The following is an 8,636-nucleotide window of genomic DNA, read 5'->3' as shown; positions in this document are numbered from 1 at the left end:
TGTTATGATTAGCAATTTTAAAATGAAGAACAAATGCTGTCTTAGAGGAGCTGGAGAAGCTCATGGAGTCTTATCACAGAGGCCTCTCCCAAGAGTCATTTTCCCGGACCTCTGGAAGAAGGATCGATGGTCCCCCACGGTGTTGAACGAAGTGCTTATTTGCAGAACAACTCACAGAAAAGTTAAATTCAGAGGAAATGGTCTGTTCACTGAAGTGTTACATTTTCTTCTGAGAGGTGAGGTGAGGATGTGAAGGGAAAGGATGACAACAAGCCAAGGTAAACCTACTTTGAAAGAATAGTACAACCTTCCCACTACTTTGTTTTCTGGGCCCCCCATAGCACTTCATGCACTGATTTTTTAAAAAACATATACAAATGGTTTAAATATTATTTTCAAAATTCCGTACCCTAGGCTGGGTGTGGTGGCTCACGCCTGTAATCCCAGCACTTTGGGAGGCCAAGGTGAATGGATCACTTGAGGTCAGGAGTTCACAACCAACCTGGCCAACATGGTGAAAACTTGTCTCTACTAAAACTACAAAAAATTTAAAAAAATTAGCCAGGCATGGTGGTGTGCACCTGCAGTCCCAGCTACTTGGGAGGCTGAGGCAGGAGAATTACTTGAACCCAGGAAGCTGAGGTTGCAGTGAGCCGAGATGACACTACTGCACTCCAGCCTGGGTGACAGAGTGAGACTCTGCCTCAACAAAAACAAAAACAACAAAAAAATTCCCTACCCTAAAGAATTCGGTAAAATCTAGTCCTCCAAACCAGGGAAAGAGTTCCTGGAATACTCTATTTTGATCTTGCAGAATTATACTCCATTAGAAATTAATCTGGATAAGGTACGAGAAAACAATAAAGTAGGAACATTCTAGAAAGTGTATTGATTAGGACAACCTGACTCTAATAATCTATTTCTTAGCTTACATCTGTTAATAGATTTTATTATCATAAGCACTTGGCTGTTAGCCAGGAATCCTGGATAAATGGGCGGATCACTGTACATTTGGTATTTGAAGCTGTTACATTTCAAACTGTTTTTTTTTTTCTTTGTATGTGCTGTCTCTTTAGAGCTGGTTAAAAACAGCCGATTTCACATATGACGTTATCTGCAGTGCCCTGTGCAGTGCCTGCGGGGAGTTTACAGAGACATCTGGTGGCTGAGAAGGTGAAGTACCTTGGCTTTGTCGGAAGATAAAGGATTTGAATTGTGTCTAAATTTGGTTTCCTTTTGTGACTGAGACTTTCACTCTTTTCTTAATTATTTTAGCAGAATTGCACATCTAAAAAAAAAAGACTTTGATTTTTAAAGATTCTTTTTAGAGCTTTCACTCTTTCTTTCTGAAAAAAAAAATCATCAACCAGGTGAATTGACCAGTTCCATCAGCTGGGCTAAATCTCATCAGGGCCAGGACCAGAGTGAGGCAGAGAGGCACTTGCTTCCACTGCATATTTAAGGGGGAGCCAAAAATATTAGTAATGAATATAGAAATTTTTTTTTGAGACAGGGTCTCTATCTGTCACCCAGAACAGAATGCAGCAGTGTGATCATAGCTTACTACAGCTTTAAACTCCTGGGCTCAAGAGATCCTCCCGCCTCAGCCTCCCCCATGTGGGGAGGACTGAAGGTATGCGTCACCATGCCTGGTTAATTTAAAAGAACCTTTTTTTTTTTTTTTTTTTTTTTGGTAGAGATGAGGTGTCACTTTGTTGCCCAGGCTGGCCTTGAAGTCCTGGCCTCAAGTGATTGTCCCACCTCGACCTCTCAAAGTGTTGGGATTACAAGTGTAAGCCACCATGCTTGGCCTTAATACAATATTTCTAAACATCAAAATTAATGTAAAATATTTCATTATAAATAAAAATACCAAAGTTTAAAAACAGGATTAGTGGCTGGGCACAGTGGCTCACGCCTGTAATCCTAGCACTTTGGGAGGCTGAAGTGGGTGGATTGCCTGAGGTCAGGAGTTCAAGACCAGCCTGGCCAACATGGTGAAACCCCGTCTCTACTAAAAATATAAAAATTAACTGGGCGTGGTGATGCATGCCTGTAGTCCCAGCTACTTGGGAGGCTGAGGCAGGAGAATCGCTTGAACCTGGGAGGTGGAGGTTACAGTGAGCTGAGATCACACCATTGTACTCTAGCCTGGGCGACAGAGACAAATTCTGTCTAAAAAAAACACAAACAAACAAACCAATACGAACAACAACAACAACAAAACAGGATTAGTATTGCCAATGTTCTCTCTCTCTCTCTTTTTTTCTTTTTGTTTTTTCAGGCTCCAATATGGCTCTGAAAGGCACCGAGAAAACCTAACGTATCTGAGGGCCTAGCTTCTGGCCTGGCTTTTACGTGGTCAGCGGATGTGTGTCCATCCCCCACTGCACTGGTTTCCCTTGTCCTTTCTGTGGCTCTCCTGGATTTCTCTCGTTCAGCTCCTTGGTGTACAGAGCCTATGTCCATGGCGATGGTGAGGTAAATGAGAAGAAGAAATGGAGAAAGTTAAAGTGTCTTCGAGGAAAAAACTTGGGAATAAAATCTTCCAGTTTTCCTGCTTTACCTTTCAATACCTTCCCTGCTTCCTTCCAAACACGCTTCCAGAAGCAGGAGCCTAGGTCATTCATACCCACGGAGCTGCTCTCAGCTAAGTAGGCCTAGCCAAAGAGATGCTGAGGGCAGGTGGGGTGGGAGATGAAGCAGTGCGTTGCTTCCTGGGAGAAAGCACCTCCTTGCCTCTTTTCGTTTTTAACATGTCCCTTTTAGGGACATGCCAGGACAGGGCAGAGGATGGGGGAGCGGGAGATGAGTGAGGTCCTGGGGCCATGGGGCCATGCTGCTTCTCAGGGGGCAGAAGCTGTGGGAGAGGTTGGGGGCCAGTAGCTCTCAGAATAGCCTGGGAAGGGTATCCGCTGAGTTTGCACAGTGTTGTCTCCGAATCTCCCAGCTCCTGTTCTCTATGATTAGCATCCTTGAAGTAGCGTGCTACTTGTTAACAGAAGAGCAGAGCGTGCCCCTTGTGCCTCTTCCCAGGCTTGTCATTTGCCTAACTCTTACAATGTTAGCAGAGAGACGGTGATTGCAATGAGCAGGGAAATACTGCACAATTGTGACTGCACGGTCTGCTATGAGAAGAGGAAGCAGAGCCAGTGGGGTGAGAACCTCCTGGGATGAGAAGGGGTCAGACACTGAAGAACAAAAGAAAATGTCTGAAAAGTCCCAAGAAGCAAGTGGGCTACCGTTGAGGACAGAAATTTCCCATGGATAAGGTCTCCTCTGCACAGCGAAGAAAGACCCCAGAAACAGGAGGAAGCCAGGAGATACCCTATGCCACACCGTACAGTTTTATAGCTTTCATATATATTCCCTCAGGGGATTTCAGGGAGAATAGTGTGTACCCTCTGACAAAGCACAGACATCAGAGCCCGCTGTAGTCCCCAGATCGCTCACTTGGACATACCCGATACCCTGGATCATATATCAGCTGCTCTCCTGACCCAGAAAACTGCGTGTCTCTTACCACCCACTCATGTCTCTTCATGAACTTGGCTCTTCTGTTGGCAACTGTATGAGTTTCTTTTTACCAGTGGGTGCTTTCCGACTACTGTAGCCTGTGTGGTTCGGCGAGGGGAATCTTCGTGGCATTCACTGAGGGTCTTGCTGTGTTCCAGGTGTGTGCTTGGTACTTTAGCTGCTTTCTCTTGAATCCTCACAACAACACTTTTGGGTAAAATATTATAATCTTCATTTATACAAATGAGAAAATGAGACCCTGAGAAATAATGACTACTCACATGACTAGCAAGTGGTGGTCCTAGGACTTGAACCAGGGCCGTAGGACTCCTCCTGTGTCTTTAGGTTCTTTCTGTTGCATTAGGTCAGCAGAGACATGGGGAGCTGCCTCCACATCCTCCCCCTGCATCCGTGGCCGATGCTGCTAACTGGACTTGGTGGTTGTTTCCCTTGAGCTAGGACTATGTATAAGGGAAAAATTATGGTCCATGTTCTCAAGGAATTTTGTTCTGATGTAGGTTAAAATATAACACAGCAGTAGACTGACAATGTAAGGCTGTGAATAACACCCTGGCCATGAATGCTAAAAAAATCAGGTAAGCTTATGACTCATAGGAAATATACCCACCATTCTTTGTCTGAAAGCTGGCCTTCCCCTTTTTAATTTCTTAGATTTCTCATCCTAGATAGTACTCATTGGTGCAATCAACAAATATCCTCTAATAGCCTCTCTGTAGCTGGGAGAACAGCACAGAACAAGACAAAGCCCCCACTTGTGTGGAACTTAATTTCTAGTAGGGAGACAGATGATAACTACCAAATGCAACGCACACACACACGTCAGCTGGTCCTAAGTGCGAGGAAGAGTGGATCCCGGAGATGGAGAGAGGGCTGGGATGTTACTCTATGCAGCATCATCAGGGAAGGGCTTCTGATAAGGAGGCACTGGGCAGAACCCAGGAAGAAGAAAGGGAGTCAGGAGGAGATGCCAACGGTGCCCCAGGCAGAGGGAGCAGAAGGAGGGGCACAGCGTGCGTGTGGAATGCAAGGAGGTCAGCAAGGCTGGAGCTACGTGAGTGAGGGGGAGAGTGTTGGAGAAGGAAAGTCGGGGAGACATCACGTAAAGCCTCGTAGTGGCCAGTAAGGATTTTGGTTTTTATTCCAAATAAGGTGAGAATCCACTGGAGAGAATCCACGGGGCAGAGGGGTGACATGATCAGACTTGTGTTTTAAGATGACCACCTGGCTGGGCTTGGTGGCGTGCACTTGTAGTCCCAGCTATCTGGGAGGCTGAGACAGGAGGATCTCTTGAGTCCAGGAATTGGAGGCCACAGTGCACAATGATCATGAGGGAGTGCAGTGAATAGCCTCTGCACCCCAACCTGGGCTACACAGTGAGACCCCCATCTTATAAATTATTTAAATATAGGCGGGGCATGGTGGCTCACGCCTGTAATCCCAGCACTTTGGGAGGCCGAGGTGGGCGGATTGCCTGAGGTCAGGAGTTTGTGACCAGCTTGGCCAACATGGTGAAACCCTGTCTCTACTAAAACTATAAAAATTAGCCAGGCGTGGTGCCAGGTGCCTGTAATCCCAGCTACTTGGGAGGATGAGGCAGGAGAATTGCTTGAACCCGGGAAGCAGAGGTTCAGTGAGCTGAGATCGCACCACTGCACTCCAGCCTGGGTGACAGAGTGAGACTCCGTATTAAAAAAAAAAAAAATTAAAATTAAAATTAAAAAAATAAAAATGAAAAATAGACAAAATGAAATGGAATAAAATGACCGTCTGGCCCTTACCTGGAGAAGGGAATTCAGAGGCACCTTTGGCTACTAGGAGGCAAGTACAGTTGGTGCACATGGCAGTCAGCAATGGCTTGTACCAGGAAGACAGTAGGGAAGGTGGGGAGAGATGGCTGGATTCCTGATATATTGTGAAGGTGGAGCTGCCGGGATTCGTTCACTGATTGGACGTGGGGTGTTCCAGGTTGAATTGCATCCTACAGAATTCACACGCTGAAGTCCTAACCCCCAGCACTGAAGAATGTGACCATATTTGGAGATATGGTCTTTAAGGAGGTAATTAAGGTTAAGTGAGGTCATTGGGGTGGGACTAATTTCATTGGAGGAGACGGTGGGTCTGGGTACAATTGGGGAATGGGGTCACAACCTAGAAACCAAACAGTGCTCTGGGACTCTGTATCTCTTAGGGCAATGCCAGAGCCCTGCCCTCCAGGCCTGTCCTTATTCATGGGGACATGAGAAGAAGAGATTAGGACCCAGACATGTACAGAGGACACCCTGTAAGGACACAAGGAGAAGACGGCCATCTACAAGCCAAGGAGAAAGGCCTCGGGAAAATCCAGCCCTGCCCACACCTTGGTCTGGACTTCCAGCTGATTCTTGGATGAGCTGGTCCTCAGGTGCAGAGGCAGGACTGTGAGAAAGCGAATTTCTGTTTTTAATTCACCTGGTCTGTGGTATTTTGCTGTGGGAGTCCCAGTAGACTAATACATGGGGCTTGAGAGAAGAAGTGACGATGATGCGCAGGAGCCGGATCTGTTTGAAGTCATGATTGGGAAAAGTTCAAGAGCTGGACATTTCCTTCATGACGCCCAGAAGCACCAAGACAGATTGTTCCGCTGGGCTTTACTCAGAAGAGTCTTCCAGTCCACTACACACCGCTGGCAGAGCCAGAACACAGTGCGACAAGAGTGAGACACAGACGTGCAGTCACAAAAGGAGAATCAGCTCCACGCCCAGCGTGATCGCCTTTTGGTGCCCATACCATAATGAGCTCCGGGCCTCCTGTTCCTTCCTCCCCTTCCTGAATCCCTTTTGTTCTCATCTAACCTGCACTCCCCCAGGCCAGTGGATTTCAGTACATCTGGGGAAGGGAGTTGCTAGGATTTCTAGCAATCTAGAAACAAAACAGTGCTCGGGACTCTGTACCTCTCAGTGAAACTGCCAGAGCTCTGCCCTCCAGGCCTGTCCTTATTCATGGGGACCCCAGAGGGACTCACTTGAACTTCTGGCCCATTCACCTGCTGCTCACCCTGCCAGCCCCTGGCCTGGCTGTAGCCACAGTTCCCACCATCACCTATCTCTGGAAACTCTAATTCCTTGCCCACGACACTCTCACGGTCATCCTGTGGAAGTGAGGAGGCTTGCCCCGCCTCCAGACATCCAACTGGGTTGCTTCCTACTCTTTCCAGTTCTCTTATATTTCTGACTCCTTATTAGAAAGGCGTCTTCCATGCCCAGAGCCTCTGCTGGAAGGCAGTTTGAGTCTCACTGGCTGAGCTGCAGTCAGAGTCCGCCCTGGCCCTGCCATGCATCTGCGCACGTCAAGCCCTTTCCCCTGCAGGCTTTGCCCCTTCTTCATCTGCAACATTGTTCCCTATTGCAATTTTCATGAGCAAAGTGAATTTATGAATCTGTTTATCTATATCAGGGGTGAACAAACTATGCCCTGCCACCTATTTTCATAAATAAAGTTTTATTGGAACACAGTCACACATTCATTTTGCCATAGGCTGCTTTCATAGTACAATGGCAGAGAAGAGCAGTTGGTACAGAGACCATATGGCCTGCCAAGATGAAAATATTTACTATCTAGCTCTTTACAAAGAGTTTGCCAATCTCTGTGACAGAGTTAGATTGGGTAACGCTCACAAAGTGGATAAAAGGATTAAAAAGACTACTGCAGAAATCAGGAAGCAAATAAATAAATCCACAGTGTCCTGACAATAATATTAACATCACAATAAAAAAGGGCAACACGAAAATAGTAGGACTGATATTCTCCCACCCACAGTACAAGCTGCTTGTCACATAAAACAATTATCCTCTAACCAGGTCTATCAAGAAGTTGGCAGAGAGATTGGGTGAGTGAGAGAGAGAGAGACAGAAGGGGGAGAGGAAGAGAGGAGGAAAAATAAATAAATAAATACATAAATAGTGGCATTGAGCTACAGATCACATGCTTAGCATGTCATTTTCCCCTTTAATGATCATCTATCTAGCCATTTTATGGTCAAGCACTATTTTTAGGGTTCCACATGCATTAACTGATTCAGTCCTCAAAACAACCCCAAGAGGTAGGCACTATTTATAATTGTCCCCATTTTATAGATGAAGAAGCTGAGCTCGAATAATCTGGCTGAGCTTACACAGCTAGTAAGTGGTGGGGCCGGACTTGAATCCAAGCAGTTCGACTCCAGGGTCTGTGCTCTTAAACTCTACATTATGCTGCTTTTGACCAAGAAAACAAAGTGGCCGAGCACAGTGACTCACACCTGTAATCCCAGCACTTTCAGAGGCTGAGGCAGGTGAACCACGAGGTCAGGAGTTCAAGATCAGCCTGGTCAAGATGGTGAAAATCCGTCTCTACTAAAAATACAAAAAAAAAAAAAAAAAAAGCTGGGCATGATGGCAGGTGCCTGTAATCCCAGCTACTTGGGAGGCTGAGGCAGAGAATTGCTTGAACCCAGGATGTGGAGGTTGCAGTGAGCCGAGATTGTGCCACTGCACTCCAGCCTGGGTGACAAAGCAAGACTCCATCTCAAAAAGAAAAAAAAAAAAAAAAGAAGAAAGAAAGAAAGAGAGAGAGAGAAAGAAAAACACATGTAGCAGAATGAAGGTATTTGTTCTTCCCATCCCCACGCTGCTGCTGGGCAGAGGATCTTTTAACCATAGAATTCACTAGGATTCTTTGTCAGACAGGACTCTATTCTAAAGAATGGGAGCACTGCTGTCATCCTCCTGGAATGGAGTCAGGGATACCCCCCAGGACACTGGACGCCAATGGGCAAAGGTTCTCAGCAACTTCAACCTAAAAGAGGTCCCTGAGGGGAGAAGAGACCCTGAAAGGAGGGGAGTGGGATAGGAAGGGAGGGGACACCATTCAAGGTAGGCCCTGTGTCAACTACAATTCAACCCTATGAGTGCTGTAAGGAATCAAAGACATATAAGGTAAAGCTCTTTTACACACAAGGAAGTCACCACCCAGCTGGCATCAAAAGCCATATCGATGAAAGACAATGAGAAGGAAGAGATGCATTGTTAACAGTGCGGGGAGCACAGTGGATTGGGGCAGGTGGCCTGGATCCTGTCTCTGGC

This window comes from Chlorocebus sabaeus, chromosome 27 (assembly GCF_047675955.1).
Source record: "Chlorocebus sabaeus isolate Y175 chromosome 27, mChlSab1.0.hap1, whole genome shotgun sequence".
Taxonomy (NCBI): domain Eukaryota; kingdom Metazoa; phylum Chordata; class Mammalia; order Primates; family Cercopithecidae; genus Chlorocebus; species Chlorocebus sabaeus.
Note: the sequence above shows the minus strand (reverse complement) of the source record.